Source organism: Heptranchias perlo, chromosome 12, assembly GCF_035084215.1.
Source record: "Heptranchias perlo isolate sHepPer1 chromosome 12, sHepPer1.hap1, whole genome shotgun sequence".
Taxonomy (NCBI): domain Eukaryota; kingdom Metazoa; phylum Chordata; class Chondrichthyes; order Hexanchiformes; family Hexanchidae; genus Heptranchias; species Heptranchias perlo.
Window position 1 is genome coordinate 66430498 of NC_090336.1, and position 18578 is coordinate 66449075.

The 18578-nt window shown below is 50.0% G+C and overlaps 1 non-coding gene and 9 pseudogenes across 1 annotated transcript; all 10 read left to right on the forward strand.

The window, feature by feature from the left end:
- The first annotated feature begins 4506 nt into the window (after positions 1 to 4506).
- Positions 4507 to 4683, forward strand: LOC137328292 (U2 spliceosomal RNA; annotated as a pseudogene).
- Positions 4684 to 5950: 1267 nt separating this feature from the next.
- LOC137328476 (U2 spliceosomal RNA) lies at positions 5951 to 6167 on the forward strand (annotated as a pseudogene).
- A 1267-nt stretch (positions 6168 to 7434) lies between these two features.
- LOC137328443 (U2 spliceosomal RNA) lies at positions 7435 to 7646 on the forward strand (annotated as a pseudogene).
- A 1275-nt stretch (positions 7647 to 8921) lies between these two features.
- LOC137328419 (U2 spliceosomal RNA) lies at positions 8922 to 9131 on the forward strand (annotated as a pseudogene).
- Positions 9132 to 10406: 1275 nt separating this feature from the next.
- Positions 10407 to 10616, forward strand: LOC137328420 (U2 spliceosomal RNA; annotated as a pseudogene).
- A 1286-nt stretch (positions 10617 to 11902) lies between these two features.
- On the forward strand, positions 11903 to 12093 carry LOC137328502 (U2 spliceosomal RNA). Its single transcript, XR_010964796.1, has one exon. It is a non-coding gene; the product is annotated as a U2 spliceosomal RNA (small nuclear RNA).
- A 1275-nt stretch (positions 12094 to 13368) lies between these two features.
- Positions 13369 to 13574, forward strand: LOC137328357 (U2 spliceosomal RNA; annotated as a pseudogene).
- Positions 13575 to 14849: 1275 nt separating this feature from the next.
- LOC137328468 (U2 spliceosomal RNA) lies at positions 14850 to 15064 on the forward strand (annotated as a pseudogene).
- Positions 15065 to 16339: 1275 nt separating this feature from the next.
- On the forward strand, positions 16340 to 16542 carry LOC137328335 (U2 spliceosomal RNA; annotated as a pseudogene).
- Positions 16543 to 17809: 1267 nt separating this feature from the next.
- LOC137328494 (U2 spliceosomal RNA) lies at positions 17810 to 18029 on the forward strand (annotated as a pseudogene).
- The last annotated feature ends 549 nt before the right edge of the window (positions 18030 to 18578 follow it).

Consider the following 18578-nt stretch of genomic DNA (forward strand, 5'->3'; position numbering starts at 1 on the left):
AAGCAAGGATGCCCCAAAGAAGGCCAAGAGTCAGCGCCCGGCCGCGACCTCCTCCAAGAAGACCCTAGCCCAGGAAAACAATGAACGAGGAAAGGGTCAAGCCGAAAACTGCCAGACCCCGACACCCAGCTCCGAGCCTCCCCAACAGATGACAGAGTCCATGGACGAGGAGGCAGCAGAGGGAGGATGGCAGCTGGTGGTCAATAAAACCAAAAAGAAGAAGCCAGAGAAAAGGAAACAAGCCCCTGCCGACACTACACCAGGGGCCAAAAGAGCACTCGAGTCGCAGTCGGACTGCAACGACTACCCCGAGTCTGACGAGGAGGGACGACAGGAGCGAAGTGGTCAGCCGTCCCACCCAAAGCGGCAAAATACCCAAGGTGACCCCGATGCGATCGGCACCCCCCATCTCCAGAACACTGGGAGCGACAACGCCTCCAGTGCCCTCCAGCTCCGGGAAGCCGGCAGCATCGTAGTGCCCAGCGCACACCAGCTCCGAGACACCGGGAGCAGCACCGCAGAGAGCGAAGACCAGCTCCGGGAAACCGGGAGAAGCGACAACGAGGAGCCCCAACCGATCGAGGATCGCACGGACTCTTCACCCGACACCAGGCCGCCGATGTCACCCCGGCGGAACGACGACCCCCTCTCTGAGGCAGAACAGAACTCGTACCTCAGCTCAGGGATCGTGGAACACTTTACACAGATCACCTATATGCAGAAACACGGCCAAGAGCTGGAAACAGAAAACGAACTGACGGGTGAGACTTTAAACAATTGTTAAAATGGGTCTGAAAGTCGCATCCATTAACGTGCGTAGCGTTAAAAGCACTACGCGATGTGTGTCGACCTTGGACTACCTGGCCAAGGTCAAGAGCGACCTGCTGTTCTTACAGGAGTGCGGCCTGCCGCATCTCAGCAATTACAGGCAATGGTCGCAGCGCTGGGCCCACGGGCCGTCTATCTGGTCGGGAGGCAACGATAACCGTGCCTCCGGCCTGGGGATTCTGCTGCGGGGGGGCAACTTCACCATCACCGAAGTAAAGGAGGTGGTGGGGGGCCGTCTCCTCGTAGCAGACGTAAAGTACAAAAACGCTCCGCTCCGGCTGATCAACGTGTACGCCCCGGCTCTGAAGGACGAGCGGCTGGCCGTCTTCCAGCAGCTCCCACTGCTGCTGGCGACGTCCAAGCCGGTCATTCTCGGCGGTGACTTCAACTGCATCATCGATGCGGCTGGACGATCCGGCAGAGCCGACAGCAAACTGGACGCCACGTCCAAACTCCTGATGGAAGCGGTGAAAGACGCCAAGCTGTGCGACGTCTTCAGCAACCCTGCAGACGGAGCGGCGCGTCAATACACCTGGTCCAGACCAGACGGGTCCGTCCGTTCCAGGATAGACTTCCTGTTTGTATCCCCGAAGCTCAAGGTCAGATCCACCAAGGTCACACCGGTGTTCTTCTCTGACCACTGCCTCCTCCTGGCCGACTGTCACCTACAGGACGATCAGAGAGTGGGCAGGGGGACATGGAAGCTGAACGTGAAACTGTTGACCCCGGGAAACATTGAGGAACTGACGAGGGATTACAAAGGTTGGAGAACCGTAAAGCCCCTCTTTGATTCCCCAGTGCACTGGTGGGAAGCCATCAAGGCGAACATCAAGAGGTTCTTCATCCTCAAAGGTGTTCAGAAGGCGAGAGAGAGGCAGAGGGAAACGTCCCGACTCCAGAAAAGCATGCAGAATCTTCTCCTGCTGCAGTCGATGGGGATCGATGTCGGGGAGGAACTCAGAGAGGTGAAGGACCAGCAAGCCTCGCTCTTTGCCTCCGAGGCCTCCAAGATCATCTTCCGGTCCAGAGTCCGCTCCGTGGAGCAGGACGAGACTTGCTCGCGCTTCTTCTTCCAAAAGGTGCACAGAGAGAGCTCTGTGATCAGCAGCCTGAAGGAAGAGAACGGCTCGGTCACGTCCTCGCAGCCCGACATACTGAGGATCTGCAAATCCTTTTATGCCGGACTGTACGACGCGAAGCCCACAGACAGCGCGGCCTCCCACTCCTTCTTGTCGTCTATCACGGAGGTTCTAGACGACAGCAAGCGGGAGAGTCTGGATCACCCGCTAACTCTGGACGAACTGACAAAGGCCGTCCGATCCTTCGAGAAGAGTAAGACTCCCGGAAGCGACGGCTTACCGATGGAGTTGTACTCGGCTCTGTGGGACTGGATAGGCCCAGACCTGCTGGAAGTGTACGGGGGTATGCTTCTGGCAGGCAGCATGTCAGACTCCATGAGGAAAGGCATCATCACCCTCATCTACAAACAGAAGGGGGAGAGGGAAGAAATCAAAAATTGGCGACCCATCTCACTACTTAACGTGGACTACAAAATTCTGTCCAAGGTCATCGCCAATCGGGTCAAGTCAGCCCTGGAGGTGGTGATCCACCCCGATCAGACCTGCGCCGTACCCGGCAGGAAGATCTCTGACAGCCTGGCGCTACTCAGGGATACGATTGCCTACGTACAGGACAGGGGGGTGAACACCTGCCTGATCAGCCTAGACCAGGAGAAGGCCTTTGACAGAATATCCCACACGTACATGATGGACGTGCTCTCCAAAATGGGGTTTGGGGAGGGAATCCGAAATTGGATCCAACTGCTCTACACAAACATCAGTAGCGCAGTTTCAATCAACGGGTGGGAATCAGAAAGCTTTCCGATCAAATCTGGAGTCAGGCAGGGCTGTCCTCTCTCCTCCGTCTTGTTCGTGTGTTGCATCGAACCCTTTGCCGAGTCCATCAGGAGGGATGCGGGCATAAGAGGGGTGACGATCCCAGGCAGCGGAGGCACTCAGGTCAAGGCCTCCCTGTACATGGATGACGTCGCCGTCTTTTGCTCGGATCAGCTGTCGGTCCGCAGATTGATGAGCATCTGCGACCAGTTCGAACTGGCCTCGGGGGCCAGGGTAAATCGTAGCAAGAGCGAGGCCATGTTCTTTGGGAACTGGACCGACCGATCCTTTGTCCCCTTCACCGTCAGGTCGGATTACCTGAAGGTGCTGGGGATCTGGTTCGGGGGGGCCGGGGCGTGCACCAAAAACTGGGAGGAGCGTATCTCCAAGGTTAAGCAGAAACTGGGACTGTGGGATCAACGATCCCTCTCGATCGTGGGCAAGAACCTGGTCATCAGGTGCGAGGTGCTCTCGGTGTTGCTGTACGTGGCGCAGGTCTGGCCCATACCTCGCTCCTGCGCCGCGACAGTCACCCGAGCCATCTTCCACTTTGTCTGGAGATCAAAAATGGACCGTGTCCGCAGGGTCACGATGTACAAATCTCCAGAGAAAGGGGGGAAAGGCGTGCCCAACGTGGCCCTCATCCTGATGGCCACCTTTGTGTGCGGCTGCATCAAGCTGTGCATAGACCCTCAGTACGCAAACACAAAGTGTCACTACGTGCTGAGGTTCTACCTGTCCCCGGTGTTGAGAAGGATGGGCCTGGCCACGCTGCCACGGAACGCTCCGTCCAGTTGGACCGTTCCGCCCCACCTGTCCTTCGTGGAAAGGTTTGTGCAGGAAAACACCTTTGACCACAAGGCGATCAGCAAGTGGTCCGCACGTAACGTCCTCGAGACCCTGCGGGAAAAGGAGATGGTGGATCCTGTCGGTTGGTTCCCCGAGCAGACTGTCAATGTCATTTGGCAGAACGCCTCATCGCCAGAGCTTTCAAACAAGCACCAAGACCTAGCTTGGCTGGTGGTGAGAAGGGCCCTTCCCGTCAGATCCTTCATGCACTCCCGGGCTCTCAGCGCCACCGCGCGCTGTCCCAGAGGAGGCTGCGGTGGAGACGAGACCGTCACCCATCTCCTTATGGAATGTGCCTTTGCAAAGAAGGTCTGGAGAGAGATGCAGTGGTATCTGTCCAGGTTCGTCCCGAGCAGTTCCGTAACACAGGTTTCTGTGCTCTACGGGCTGTTCCCGGGGACGCACACTGAGACGGACATCGGCTGCTGCTGGAAGACCATCAACTCGGTGAAAGACGCCCTTTGGTCTGCCCGAAACTTGCTGGTCTTCCAGCACAAGGAGCTGTCCTCGACCGAGTGTTGCAGACTGGCACATTCCAAGGTCCAGGACTACGTGCTGAGGGACGCACTGAGGATGGGTGCGGCCGCCGCAAAGGCCCTGTGGGGAAAGGCAACCGTTTAGAGCCTTCCCGCCATTGTAAACCGAGGGGCTGCAATCAGGGAAAAACCCCCTCGGGCAGAATGTAAAATTCAAATTGCTGTAATGTACCTGTAATGAATCTGAAATAGACCAGAAATGAATCTGTAAGCAATAATCTGTGTTGAGTATGATGCAATGAGACACCCCAGAGTGTCATGAACTGTAATTATGTCCAATGTGTTCATTGTACTGCACTTAACGTAACCTGCAAATTGTATAATCTGTATTGTGTACGTTTGGAAAGTGATATGACAACTGTTTTGTATGTACTGCTGCAAATTTTTATGAATAAAGTATATTTTTTGGTAAAAAAAAAAAATCTGTTCTTATCAGTTTAATATCTGATACGTCCCCTATCTGGGGACCATATATTAAATTGATTTTTGGAACAGGGAGATGGAATAGGGGCTTGCTCCGTCCACTCCACGCATCGACCCAGTATTGCAGTGTCTCTGGGAACGGTGCACCTCCCTGTGGGGAGATATTCAAAAAGAAAAACAGCTCGTTCCCAGCGTCTCTGTACATGTGTGTGTGTATGTATTATTAGTGAGAATAAAGCATATATATTGCACTGACTTTCTCAGCTCAGTGGTATCTTTTTCTTCTCCTGGGCTGAGTGCCGCTCGCACGCACGCACGCAGCCAGCGATATAATTGAAACTGCAAAATAACTGGACGTCCAGCTTGAGAGACAGCTTTCAATTGCAATAGGCGTTTCCGAAACATTAACTCCTCGTTTCTTTCGGGGGAGGAGCAGCTTGAGAGACAGCTTTCAATTGCAATCGGCACTCCTGAAACATTAACGCCTTGTTGCTTGCGACAGTTAACCCAGCCATTAACATGACAACGGACAGGGCCCAGTGAGGGAGCAGCTTGAGAGACAGCTTTCAATCGGCACTTCCGAAACATTAACGCCTCGTTTCTTTCGGGGGAGGAGCAGCTTGAGAGACAGCTTTCAATTGCAATCGGCACTCCTGAAACATTAACGCCTTGTTGCTTGCGACAGTTAACCCAGCCATTAACACGTCTTGTCTTTTTATTTCCCATCTCCAGCCAGCCAGCCAGGCAGCCGAGCCAGAGCCAGCATCTGCAGTATTTTCTTTTGATTGGTCTTGCCTGCTGTGGAAGGAATGTTTAAACACGAGCTGCTGATTGTCAGCACCTCACCTCTTTCTCGATTGTCTGTTGCAATCTCACTCACTCACTCACTCACTCACTCACTGTGAGACACGTCACGTCACGTCCCTAGTTTACCTTAAAGAGGTTTCCTTCCACGGCAGTTCGTTAGTGACGGAGAATGAGTGACGTAGGTCCGTTGAGACCCAACCCTCTCCCATCTGATTGGTGGCCTACTGGCAAAGTTACCAATCTGTCACGCAATCCGAGCAAGAAAGGAGAAAACGGCAACTTCTTTCAACTGATCCACTGTTGCAATTAGAAACGGTGGCAAAAATGTGCCCAGAACGGCAGTGCTGCGAGACTGCTTTAAACACAGTCAGGCAGAGAAAAAAGAAGGAGGGCAAACAGGACCCAAGATCAATTCGCATCGAGCGCGGTATCGCTTCTCGGCCTTTTGGCTAAGATCAAGTGGTCAAGTGGGGGAAGGCAACCATTTGGAGCCTTCCTGCCATTGTATGCCGGGGGGATGCAGTCAGGGAGAAATCCCCTCGGGCAGAGTGTAGAGCTTTGGCTTGTAGAGCTTTGGCTTGATGTAATGTCACTGCAAGGAATCTGGAATGAATCTGTAAGGCAATAAGGCACCCCAGAGTGTCAGAAAAAAAAAAAAAAAAAAAAAAAAAAAAAATCTGTTCTTATCAGTTTAATATCTGATACGTCCCCTATCTGGGGACCATATATTAAATTGATTTTTGGAACAGGGAGATGGAATAGGGGCTTGCTCCGTCCACTCCACGCATCGACCCAGTATTGCAGTGTCTCTGGGAACGGTGCACCTCCCTGTGGGGAGATATTCAAAAAGAAAAACAGCTCGTTCCCAGCGTCTCTGTACATGTGTGTGTGTATGTATTATTAGTGAGAATAAAGCATATATATTGCACTGACTTTCTCAGCTCAGTGGTATCTTTTTCTTCTCCTGGGCTGAGTGCCGCTCGCACGCACGCACGCAGCCAGCGATATAATTGAAACTGCAAAATAACTGGACGTCCAGCTTGAGAGACAGCTTTCAATTGCAATAGGCGTTTCCGAAACATTAACTCCTCGTTTCTTTCGGGGGAGGAGCAGCTTGAGAGACAGCTTTCAATTGCAATCGGCACTCCTGAAACATTAACGCCTTGTTGCTTGCGACAGTTAACCCAGCCATTAACATGACAACGGACAGGGCCCAGTGAGGGAGCAGCTTGAGAGACAGCTTTCAATCGGCACTTCCGAAACATTAACGCCTCGTTTCTTTCGGGGGAGGAGCAGCTTGAGAGACAGCTTTCAATTGCAATCGGCACTCCTGAAACATTAACGCCTTGTTGCTTGCGACAGTTAACCCAGCCATTAACACGTCTTGTCTTTTTATTTCCCATCTCCAGCCAGCCAGCCAGGCAGCCGAGCCAGAGCCAGCATCTGCAGTATTTTCTTTTGATTGGTCTTGCCTGCTGTGGAAGGAATGTTTAAACACGAGCTGCTGATTGTCAGCACCTCACCTCTTTCTCGATTGTCTGTTGCAATCTCACTCACTCACTCACTCACTCACTCACTGTGAGACACGTCACGTCACGTCCCTAGTTTACCTTAAAGAGGTTTCCTTCCACGGCAGTTCGTTAGTGACGGAGAATGAGTGACGTAGGTCCGTTGAGACCCAACCCTCTCCCATCTGATTGGTGGCCTACTGGCAAAGTTACCAATCTGTCACGCAATCCGAGCAAGAAAGGAGAAAACGGCAACTTCTTTCAACTGATCCACTGTTGCAATTAGAAACGGTGGCAAAAATGTGCCCAGAACGGCAGTGCTGCGAGACTGCTTTAAACACAGTCAGGCAGAGAAAAAAGAAGGAGGGCAAACAGGACCCAAGATCAATTCGCATCGAGCGCGGTATCGCTTCTCGGCCTTTTGGCTAAGATCAAGTGGTCAAGTGGGGGAAGGCAACCATTTGGAGCCTTCCTGCCATTGTATGCCGGGGGGATGCAGTCAGGGAGAAATCCCCTCGGGCAGAGTGTAGAGCTTTGGCTTGTAGAGCTTTGGCTTGATGTAATATCACTGCAAGGAATCTGGAATGAATCTGTAAGGCAATAAGGCACCCCAGAGTGTCAGAAAAAAAAAAAAAAAAAAAAAAAAATCTGTTCTTATCAGTTTAATATCTGATACGTCCCCTATCTGGGGACCATATATTAAATTGATTTTTGGAACAGGGAGATGGAATAGGGGCTTGCTCCGTCCACTCCACGCATCGACCCAGTATTGCAGTGTCTCTGGGAACGGTGCACCTCCCTGTGGGGAGATATTCAAAAAGAAAAACAGCTCGTTCCCAGCGTCTCTGTCTGTACATGTGTGTGTGTGTGTATGTGTTATTAGTGAGAATAAAGCATATATATTGCACTGACTTTCTCAGCTCAGTGGTATCTTTTTCTTCTCCTGGGCTGAGTGCCGCTCGCACGCACGCACGCAGCCAGCGATATAATTGAAACTGCAAAATAACTGGACGTCCAGCTTGAGAGACAGCTTTCAATTGCAATCGGCACTCCTGAAACATTACCGCCTCGTTTCTTTCGGGGGAGGAGCAGCTTGAGAGACAGCTTTCAATTGCAATCGGCACTCCTGAAACATTAACGCCTTGTTGCTTGCGACAGTTAACCCAGCCATTAACATGACAACGGACAGGGCCCAGTGAGGGAGCAGCTTGAGAGACAGCTTTCAATCGGCACTTCCGAAACATTAACGCCTCGTTTCTTTCGGGGGAGGAGCAGCTTGAGAGACAGCTTTCAATTGCAATCGGCACTCCTGAAACATTAACGCCTTGTTGCTTGCGACAGTTAACCCAGCCATTAACACGTCTTGTCTTTTTATTTCCCATCTCCAGCCAGCCAGCCAGGCAGCCGAGCCAGAGCCAGCATCTGCAGTATTTTCTTTTGATTGGTCTTGCCTGCTGTGGAAGGAATGTTTAAACACGAGCTGCTGATTGTCAGCACCTCACCTCTTTCTCGATTGTCTGTTGCAATCTCACTCACTCACTCACTCACTCACTCACTGTGAGACACGTCACGTCACGTCCCTAGTTTACCTTAAAGAGGTTTCCTTCCACGGCAGTTCGTTAGTGACGGAGAATGAGTGACGTAGGTCCGTTGAGACCCAACCCTCTCCCATCTGATTGGTGGCCTACTGGCAAAGTTACCAATCTGTCACGCAATCCGAGCAAGAAAGGAGAAAACGGCAACTTCTTTCAACTGATCCACTGTTGCAATTAGAAACGGTGGCAAAAATGTGCCCAGAACGGCAGTGCTGCGAGACTGCTTTAAACACAGTCAGGCAGAGAAAAAAGAAGGAGGGCAAACAGGACCCAAGATCAATTCGCATCGAGCGCGGTATCGCTTCTCGGCCTTTTGGCTAAGATCAAGTGGTCAAGTGGGGGAAGGCAACCATTTGGAGCCTTCCTGCCATTGTATGCCGGGGGGATGCAGTCAGGGAGAAATCCCCTCGGGCAGAGTGTAGAGCTTTGGCTTGTAGAGCTTTGGCTTGATGTAATGTCACTGCAAGGAATCTGGAATGAATCTGTAAGGCAATAAGGCACCCCAGAGTGTCAGAAAAAAAAAAAAAAAAAAAAAAATCTGTTCTTATCAGTTTAATATCTGATACGTCCCCTATCTGGGGACCATATATTAAATTGATTTTTGGAACAGGGAGATGGAATAGGGGCTTGCTCCGTCCACTCCACGCATCGACCCAGTATTGCAGTGTCTCTGGGAACGGTGCACCTCCCTGTGGGGAGATATTCAAAAAGAAAAACAGCTCGTTCCCAGCGTCTCTGTCTGTACATGTGTGTGTGTGTGTATGTGTTATTAGTGAGAATAAAGCATATATATTGCACTGACTTTCTCAGCTCAGTGGTATCTTTTTCTTCTCCTGGGCTGAGTGCCGCTCGCACGCACGCACGCAGCCAGCGATATAATTGAAACTGCAAAATAACTGGACGTCCAGCTTGAGAGACAGCTTTCAATTGCAATCGGCACTCCTGAAACATTACCGCCTCGTTTCTTTCGGGGGAGGAGCAGCTTGAGAGACAGCTTTCAATTGCAATCGGCACTCCTGAAACATTAACGCCTTGTTGCTTGCGACAGTTAACCCAGCCATTAACATGACAACGGACAGGGCCCAGTGAGGGAGCAGCTTGAGAGACAGCTTTCAATCGGCACTTCCGAAACATTAACGCCTCGTTTCTTTCGGGGGAGGAGCAGCTTGAGAGACAGCTTTCAATTGCAATCGGCACTCCTGAAACATTAACGCCTTGTTGCTTGCGACAGTTAACCCAGCCATTAACACGTCTTGTCTTTTTATTTCCCATCTCCAGCCAGCCAGCCAGGCAGCCGAGCCAGAGCCAGCATCTGCAGTATTTTCTTTTGATTGGTCTTGCCTGCTGTGGAAGGAATGTTTAAACACGAGCTGCTGATTGTCAGCACCTCACCTCTTTCTCGATTGTCTGTTGCAATCTCACTCACTCACTCACTCACTCACTCACTGTGAGACACGTCACGTCACGTCCCTAGTTTACCTTAAAGAGGTTTCCTTCCACGGCAGTTCGTTAGTGACGGAGAATGAGTGACGTAGGTCCGTTGAGACCCAACCCTCTCCCATCTGATTGGTGGCCTACTGGCAAAGTTACCAATCTGTCACGCAATCCGAGCAAGAAAGGAGAAAACGGCAACTTCTTTCAACTGATCCACTGTTGCAATTAGAAACGGTGGCAAAAATGTGCCCAGAACGGCAGTGCTGCGAGACTGCTTTAAACACAGTCAGGCAGAGAAAAAAGAAGGAGGGCAAACAGGACCCAAGATCAATTCGCATCGAGCGCGGTATCGCTTCTCGGCCTTTTGACTAAGATCAAGTGGTCAAGTGGGGGAAGGCAACCATTTGGAGCCTTCCTGCCATTGTATGCCGGGGGGATGCAGTCAGGGAGAAATCCCCTCGGGCAGAGTGTAGAGCTTTGGCTTGTAGAGCTTTGGCTTGATGTAATGTCACTGCAAGGAATCTGGAATGAATCTGTAAGGCAATAAGGCACCCCAGAGTGTCAGAAAAAAAAAAAAAAAAAAAAAAATCTGTTCTTATCAGTTTAATATCTGATACGTCCCCTATCTGGGGACCATATATTAAATTGATTTTTGGAACAGGGAGATGGAATAGGGGCTTGCTCCGTCCACTCCACGCATCGACCCAGTATTGCAGTGTCTCTGGGAACGGTGCACCTCCCTGTGGGGAGATATTCAAAAAGAAAAACAGCTCGTTCCCAGCGTCTCTGTACATGTGTGTGTGTATGTATTATTAGTGAGAATAAAGCATATATATTGCACTGACTTTCTCAGCTCAGTGGTATCTTTTTCTTCTCCTGGGCTGAGTGCCGCTCGCACGCACGCACGCAGCCAGCGATATAATTGAAACTGCAAAATAACTGGACGTCCAGCTTGAGAGACAGCTTTCAATTGCAATAGGCGTTTCCGAAACATTAACTCCTCGTTTCTTTCGGGGGAGGAGCAGCTTGAGAGACAGCTTTCAATTGCAATCGGCACTCCTGAAACATTAACGCCTTGTTGCTTGCGACAGTTAACCCAGCCATTAACATGACAACGGACAGGGCCCAGTGAGGGAGCAGCTTGAGAGACAGCTTTCAATCGGCACTTCCGAAACATTAACGCCTCGTTTCTTTCGGGGGAGGAGCAGCTTGAGAGACAGCTTTCAATTGCAATCGGCACTCCTGAAACATTAACGCCTTGTTGCTTGCGACAGTTAACCCAGCCATTAACACGTCTTGTCTTTTTATTTCCCATCTCCAGCCAGCCAGCCAGGCAGCCGAGCCAGAGCCAGCATCTGCAGTATTTTCTTTTGATTGGTCTTGCCTGCTGTGGAAGGAATGTTTAAACACGAGCTGCTGATTGTCAGCACCTCACCTCTTTCTCGATTGTCTGTTGCAATCTCACTCACTCACTCACTCACTCACTCACTGTGAGACACGTCACGTCACGTCCCTAGTTTACCTTAAAGAGGTTTCCTTCCACGGCAGTTCGTTAGTGACGGAGAATGAGTGACGTAGGTCCGTTGAGACCCAACCCTCTCCCATCTGATTGGTGGCCTACTGGCAAAGTTACCAATCTGTCACGCAATCCGAGCAAGAAAGGAGAAAACGGCAACTTCTTTCAACTGATCCACTGTTGCAATTAGAAACGGTGGCAAAAATGTGCCCAGAACGGCAGTGCTGCGAGACTGCTTTAAACACAGTCAGGCAGAGAAAAAAGAAGGAGGGCAAACAGGACCCAAGATCAATTCGCATCGAGCGCGGTATCGCTTCTCGGCCTTTTGGCTAAGATCAAGTGGTCAAGTGGGGGAAGGCAACCATTTGGAGCCTTCCTGCCATTGTATGCCGGGGGGATGCAGTCAGGGAGAAATCCCCTCGGGCAGAGTGTAGAGCTTTGGCTTGTAGAGCTTTGGCTTGATGTAATGTCACTGCAAGGAATCTGGAATGAATCTGGAAGGCAATAAGGCACCCCAGAGTGTCAGAAAAAAAAAAAAAAAAAAAAAAATCTGTTCTTATCAGTTTAATATCTGATACGTCCCCTATCTGGGGACCATATATTAAATTGATTTTTGGAACAGGGAGATGGAATAGGGGCTTGCTCCGTCCACTCCACGCATCGACCCAGTATTGCAGTGTCTCTGGGAACGGTGCACCTCCCTGTGGGGAGATATTCAAAAAGAAAAACAGCTCGTTCCCAGCGTCTCTGTCTGTACATGTGTGTGTGTGTGTATGTGTTATTAGTGAGAATAAAGCATATATATTGCACTGACTTTCTCAGCTCAGTGGTATCTTTTTCTTCTCCTGGGCTGAGTGCCGCTCGCACGCACGCACGCAGCCAGCGATATAATTGAAACTGCAAAATAACTGGACGTCCAGCTTGAGAGACAGCTTTCAATTGCAATCGGCACTCCTGAAACATTACCGCCTCGTTTCTTTCGGGGGAGGAGCAGCTTGAGAGACAGCTTTCAATTGCAATCGGCACTCCTGAAACATTAACGCCTTGTTGCTTGCGACAGTTAACCCAGCCATTAACATGACAACGGACAGGGCCCAGTGAGGGAGCAGCTTGAGAGACAGCTTTCAATCGGCACTTCCGAAACATTAACGCCTCGTTTCTTTCGGGGGAGGAGCAGCTTGAGAGACAGCTTTCAATTGCAATCGGCACTCCTGAAACATTAACGCCTTGTTGCTTGCGACAGTTAACCCAGCCATTAACACGTCTTGTCTTTTTATTTCCCATCTCCAGCCAGCCAGCCAGGCAGCCGAGCCAGAGCCAGCATCTGCAGTATTTTCTTTTGATTGGTCTTGCCTGCTGTGGAAGGAATGTTTAAACACGAGCTGCTGATTGTCAGCACCTCACCTCTTTCTCGATTGTCTGTTGCAATCTCACTCACTCACTCACTCACTCACTCACTGTGAGACACGTCACGTCACGTCCCTAGTTTACCTTAAAGAGGTTTCCTTCCACGGCAGTTCGTTAGTGACGGAGAATGAGTGACGTAGGTCCGTTGAGACCCAACCCTCTCCCATCTGATTGGTGGCCTACTGGCAAAGTTACCAATCTGTCACGCAATCCGAGCAAGAAAGGAGAAAACGGCAACTTCTTTCAACTGATCCACTGTTGCAATTAGAAACGGTGGCAAAAATGTGCCCAGAACGGCAGTGCTGCGAGACTGCTTTAAACACAGTCAGGCAGAGAAAAAAGAAGGAGGGCAAACAGGACCCAAGATCAATTCGCATCGAGCGCGGTATCGCTTCTCGGCCTTTTGGCTAAGATCAAGTGGTCCAGTGGGGGAAGGCAACCATTTGGAGCCTTCCTGCCATTGTATGCCGGGGGGATGCAGTCAGGGAGACATCCCCTCGGGCAGAGTGTAGAGCTTTGGCTTGTAGAGCTTTGGCTTGCTGTAATGTCACTGCAAGGAATCTGGAATGCATCTGTAAGGCGATAAGGCGCCCCAGAGTGTCAGAAAAAAAAAAAAAAAAAAATCTGTTCTTATCAGTTTAATATCTGATACGTCCCCTATCTGGGGACCATATATTAAATTGATTTTTGGAACAGGGAGATGGAATAGGGGCTTGCTCCGTCCACTCCACGCATCGACCCAGTATTGCAGTGTCTCTGGGAACGGTGCACCTCCCTGTGGGGAGATATTCAAAAAGAAAAACAGCTCGTTCCCAGCGTCTCTGTCTGTACATGTGTGTGTGTGTGTATGTGTTATTAGTGAGAATAAAGCATATATATTGCACTGACTTTCTCAGCTCAGTGGTATCTTTTTCTTCTCCTGGGCTGAGTGCCGCTCGCACGCACGCACGCAGCCAGCGATATAATTGAAACTGCAAAATAACTGGACGTCCAGCTTGAGAGACAGCTTTCAATTGCAATAGGCGTTTCCGAAACATTAACTCCTCGTTTCTTTCGGGGGAGGAGCAGCTTGAGAGACAGCTTTCAATTGCAATCGGCACTCCTGAAACATTAACGCCTTGTTGCTTGCGACAGTTAACCCAGCCATTAACATGACAACGGACAGGGCCCAGTGAGGGAGCAGCTTGAGAGACAGCTTTCAATCGGCACTTCCGAAACATTAACGCCTCGTTTCTTTCGGGGGAGGAGCAGCTTGAGAGACAGCTTTCAATTGCAATCGGCACTCCTGAAACATTAACGCCTTGTTGCTTGCGACAGTTAACCCAGCCATTAACACGTCTTGTCTTTTTATTTCCCATCTCCAGCCAGCCAGCCAGGCAGCCGAGCCAGAGCCAGCATCTGCAGTATTTTCTTTTGATTGGTCTTGCCTGCTGTGGAAGGAATGTTTAAACACGAGCTGCTGATTGTCAGCACCTCACCTCTTTCTCGATTGTCTGTTGCAATCTCACTCACTCACTCACTCACTCACTCACTGTGAGACACGTCACGTCACGTCCCTAGTTTACCTTAAAGAGGTTTCCTTCCACGGCAGTTCGTTAGTGACGGAGAATGAGTGACGTAGGTCCGTTGAGACCCAACCCTCTCCCATCTGATTGGTGGCCTACTGGCAAAGTTACCAATCTGTCACGCAATCCGAGCAAGAAAGGAGAAAACGGCAACTTCTTTCAACTGATCCACTGTTGCAATTAGAAACGGTGGCAAAAATGTGCCCAGAACGGCAGTGCTGCGAGACTGCTTTAAACACAGTCAGGCAGAGAAAAAAGAAGGAGGGCAAACAGGACCCAAGATCAATTCGCATCGAGCGCGGTATCGCTTCTCGGCCTTTTGGCTAAGATCAAGTGGTCAAGTGGGGGAAGGCAACCATTTGGAGCCTTCCTGCCATTGTATGCCGGGGGGATGCAGTCAGGGAGAAATCCCCTCGGGCAGAGTGTAGAGCTTTGGCTTGTAGAGCTTTGGCTTGATGTAATGTCACTGCAAGGAATCTGGAATGAATCTGTAAGGCAATAAGGCACCCCAGAGTGTCAGAAAAAAAAAAAAAAAAAAAAAAAAAAAATCTGTTCTTATCAGTTTAATATCTGATACGTCCCCTATCTGGGGACCATATATTAAATTGATTTTTGGAACAGGGAGATGGAATAGGGGCTTGCTCCGTCCACTCCACGCATCGACCCAGTATTGCAGTGTCTCTGGGAACGGTGCACCTCCCTGTGGGGAGATATTCAAAAAGAAAAACAGCTCGTTCCCAGCGTCTCTGTCTGTACATGTGTGTGTGTGTGTATGTGTTATTAGTGAGAATAAAGCATATATATTGCACTGACTTTCTCAGCTCAGTGGTATCTTTTTCTTCTCCTGGGCTGAGTGCCGCTCGCACGCACGCACGCAGCCAGCGATATAATTGAAACTGCAAAATAACTGGACGTCCAGCTTGAGAGACAGCTTTCAATTGCAATAGGCGTTTCCGAAACATTAACTCCTCGTTTCTTTCGGGGGAGGAGCAGCTTGAGAGACAGCTTTCAATTGCAATCGGCACTCCTGAAACATTAACGCCTTGTTGCTTGCGACAGTTAACCCAGCCATTAACATGACAACGGACAGGGCCCAGTGAGGGAGCAGCTTGAGAGACAGCTTTCAATCGGCACTTCCGAAACATTAACGCCTCGTTTCTTTCGGGGGAGGAGCAGCTTGAGAGACAGCTTTCAATTGCAATCGGCACTCCTGAAACATTAACGCCTTGTTGCTTGCGACAGTTAACCCAGCCATTAACACGTCTTGTCTTTTTATTTCCCATCTCCAGCCAGCCAGCCAGGCAGCCGAGCCAGAGCCAGCATCTGCAGTATTTTCTTTTGATTGGTCTTGCCTGCTGTGGAAGGAATGTTTAAACACGAGCTGCTGATTGTCAGCACCTCACCTCTTTCTCGATTGTCTGTTGCAATCTCACTCACTCACTCACTCACTCACTCACTGTGAGACACGTCACGTCACGTCCCTAGTTTACCTTAAAGAGGTTTCCTTCCACGGCAGTTCGTTAGTGACGGAGAATGAGTGACGTAGGTCCGTTGAGACCCAACCCTCTCCCATCTGATTGGTGGCCTACTGGCAAAGTTACCAATCTGTCACGCAATCCGAGCAAGAAAGGAGAAAACGGCAACTTCTTTCAACTGATCCACTGTTGCAATTAGAAACGGTGGCAAAAATGTGCCCAGAACGGCAGTGCTGCGAGACTGCTTTAAACACAGTCAGGCAGAGAAAAAAGAAGGAGGGCAAACAGGACCCAAGATCAATTCGCATCGAGCGCGGTATCGCTTCTCGGCCTTTTGGCTAAGATCAAGTGGTCAAGTGGGGGAAGGCAACCATTTGGAGCCTTCCTGCCATTGTATGCCGGGGGGATGCAGTCAGGGAGAAATCCCCTCGGGCAGAGTGTAGAGCTTTGGCTTGTAGAGCTTTGGCTTGATGTAATGTCACTGCAAGGAATCTGGAATGAATCTGTAAGGCAATAAGGCACCCCAGAGTGTCAGAAAAAAAAAAAAAAAATCTGTTCTTATCAGTTTAATATCTGATACGTCCCCTATCTGGGGACCATATATTAAATTGATTTTTGGAACAGGGAGATGGAATAGGGGCTTGCTCCGTCCACTCCACGCATCGACCCAGTATTGCAGTGTCTCTGGGAACGGTGCACCTCCCTGTGGGGAGATATTCAAAAAGAAAAACAGCTCGTTCCCAGCGTCTCTGTACATGTGTGTGTGTATGTATTATTAGTGAGAATAAAGCATATATATTGCACTGACTTTCTCAGCTCAGTGGTATCTTTTTCTTCTCCTGGGCTGAGTGCCGCTCGCACGCACGCACGCAGCCAGCGATATAATTGAAACTGCAAAATAACTGGACGTCCAGCTTGAGAGACAGCTTTCAATTGCAATAGGCGTTTCCGAAACATTAACTCCTCGTTTCTTTCGGGGGAGGAGCAGCTTGAGAGACAGCTTTCAATTGCAATCGGCACTCCTGAAACATTAACGCCTTGTTGCTTGCGACAGTTAACCCAGCCATTAACATGACAACGGACAGGGCCCAGTGAGGGAGCAGCTTGAGAGACAGCTTTCAATCGGCACTTCCGAAACATTAACGCCTCGTTTCTTTCGGGGGAGGAGCAGCTTGAGAGACAGCTTTCAATTGCAATCGGCACTCCTGAAACATTAACGCCTTGTTGCTTGCGACAGTTAACCCAGCCATTAACACGTCTTGTCTTTTTATTTCCCATCTCCAGCCAGCCAGCCAGGCAGCCGAGCCAGAGCCAGCATCTGCAGTATTTTCTTTTGATTGGTCTTGCCTGCTGTGGAAGGAATGTTTAAACACGAGCTGCTGATTGTCAGCACCTCACCTCTTTCTCGATTGTCTGTTGCAATCTCACTCACTCACTCACTCACTCACTCACTGTGAGACACGTCACGTCACGTCCCTAGTTTACCTTAAAGAGGTTTCCTTCCACGGCAGTTCGTTAGTGACGGAGAATGAGTGACGTAGGTCCGTTGAGACCCAACCCTCTCCCATCTGATTGGTGGCCTACTGGCAAAGTTACCAATCTGTCACGCAATCCGAGCAAGAAAGGAGAAAACGGCAACTTCTTTCAACTGATCCACTGTTGCAATTAGAAACGGTGGCAAAAATGTGCCCAGAACGGCAGTGCTGCGAGACTGCTTTAAACACAGTCAGGCAGAGAAAAAAGAAGGAGGGCAAACAGGACCCAAGATCAATTCGCATCGAGCGCGGTATCGCTTCTCGGCCTTTTGGCTAAGATCAAGTGGTCAAGTGGGGGAAGGCAACCATTTGGAGCCTTCCTGCCATTGTATGCCGGGGGGATGCAGTCAGGGAGAAATCCCCTCGGGCAGAGTGTAGAGCTTTGGCTTGTAGAGCTTTGGCTTGATGTAATGTCACTGCAAGGAATCTGGAATGAATCTGTAAGGCAATAAGGCACCCCAGAGTGTCAGAAAAAAAAAAAAAAAAAAAAAAAAAAAAAAAAATCTGTTCTTATCAGTTTAATATCTGATACGTCCCCTATCTGGGGACCATATATTAAATTGATTTTTGGAACAGGGAGATGGAATAGGGGCTTGCTCCGTCCACTCCACGCATCGACCCAGTATTGCAGTGTCTCTGGGAACGGTGCACCTCCCTGTGGGGAGATATTCAAAAAGAAAAACAGCTCGTTCCCAGCGTCTCTGTACATGTGTGTGTGTATGTATTATTAGTGAGAATAAAGCATATATATTGCACTGACTTTCTCAGCTCAGTGGTATCTTTTTCTTCTCCTGGGCTGAGTGCCGCTCGCACGCACGCACGCAGCCAGCGATATAATTGAAACTGCAAAATAACTGGACGTCCAGCTTGAGAGACAGCTTTCAATTGCAATAGGCGTTTCCGAAACATTAACTCCTCGTTTCTTTCGGGGGAGGAGCAGCTTGAGAGACAGCTTTCAATTGCAATCGGCACTCCTGAAACATTAACGCCTTGTTGCTTGCGACAGTTAACCCAGCCATTAACATGACAACGGACAGGGCCCAGTGAGGGAGCAGCTTGAGAGACAGCTTTCAATCGGCACTTCCGAAACATTAACGCCTCGTTTCTTTCGGGGGAGGAGCAGCTTGAGAGACAGCTTTCAATTGCAATCGGCACTCCTGAAACATTAACGCCTTGTTGCTTGCGACAGTTAACCCAGCCATTAA